Consider the following 1,616-nt stretch of genomic DNA (forward strand, 5'->3'; position numbering starts at 1 on the left):
AGGTTTCAATGGCGCAATGCAAGCCTTACCCACTAGAAAGCTCGTATAGAAACGTCATTAGCACGTGATGTAAACTTGTCACGAAATCCTTAACGGTTGAGAGGCCATTACACCTTTGCTTTGAACCTCAAGGCACTAGAAACAGGTAAACTGAGTTGGTACAATGCTAGCAAGGCTACAGTACCGTGCAAAAGTAAGTTGACGGTGTCTTGCGATCCTGGATTCTTGGGAAGACCGAGGATCAAGGAAAACCAATCGAGAATCGAGTGGAAGGAATCCAGAATGTAATGAGCTGGTCGCTTGACTGATTCCTCGATAGACTATCGCAAATGCAACTGGAAATACAAATAACAGGAAAGCCTGCCAAAGTTTCTTGGAGAATATTGTTCGGGAGTAACGCAGAAAACGAAGCGAGTTTAGCCCTCTTTCGAATCCGGTTGCTGAAATTGGGAAATAATCACAAGGAACGTCACTATTCACGGTACAATTGTGGAGGAGATACTTATTTTTCAGCCGTATGATCGAAGCATTCTCAACTATCACATGGTCTGTGAAACAGTTTACGACACTATACACCATGACCGGAGTCGCATTTCAAGTTTACTTCGTAAACCTTACTGGATAAATGTAATCTTTAACACTACATTAGCCGACGTTTGTGGAAACAAAGGTCCTCGGTATACATGTATGTTAATTTCAGATTTGCAAAAACTGTTTCTCTGAACGTGATGACTCCCTCGAGACCCCGAGTTTCATTGCCCGGCCTTGTTTGTTTATTCCCTTACAAGAAAAATCAACAGTCACCGGGATTAGGTTAATTGGGGAAATATTATTTACAATAACACGTTGCCCTCATACGAACGCCCAACTCGAGGTATCAAAAGTTGGATGGAACAGCTTTTGCCACATGTACTTCGTCCTGCAATGATGCCGTTCTCGGTTCGCTCGCAACGCTTGTTGTTTTCAAAAAATAAAACCTGATACCGGTGAACAAGTCTAGCACCGAGATTACATCATCAATATAACTTTCCTTGACATCATTGCATTTAAGAAGAGATGTAAAAATACATAAATCGTTCCGTTACTTGGTTGAGTGCGCGGTATGCAAATATCTCTCAGTGTCTATATTGAAAATTTACATCCGATTCACGATAAAATCCATCGGGCGGTAAAGCTCACTATCTTGCTTTTATATTTTAATCAACTACATAAGATTGCAGTTTTGGAGAGAGGACACACAGGAACGATAGCCACTATCTTGCTTACTTATTAAACAGTTCGTGTTGTTATTTAATCGAGAAGTAACTCTTTTGCGAAAGTTCAATTGAGTATGAATAATTGACAGTGTTTTGCGTTGGTTATTTTGCGAGAATCGAGTGTCCATGATCGAGTTGATTTCGAGTGAATAGAGTCTCGATTCTCACCTAGATTCTTGATCTTGGATTCTCGTGCGGATTGAGTCGAGACTGTCAACTTACTTTTGCATGGTGCTGTATCACCTGTAGTAACTTTCAGGCACTATACACTCCACTTGTTTTCATTTAGAGAACATTTTGTGTGCAATGCATTGCAAAATAATTAATAGAAAATAACATACTCGGACTGGGCAGCATTAG

The sequence above is a fragment of the Montipora capricornis genome, chromosome 4 (genome assembly GCF_036669925.1).
Source record: "Montipora capricornis isolate CH-2021 chromosome 4, ASM3666992v2, whole genome shotgun sequence".
NCBI classification, from domain to species: Eukaryota; Metazoa; Cnidaria; class Anthozoa; order Scleractinia; family Acroporidae; genus Montipora; species Montipora capricornis.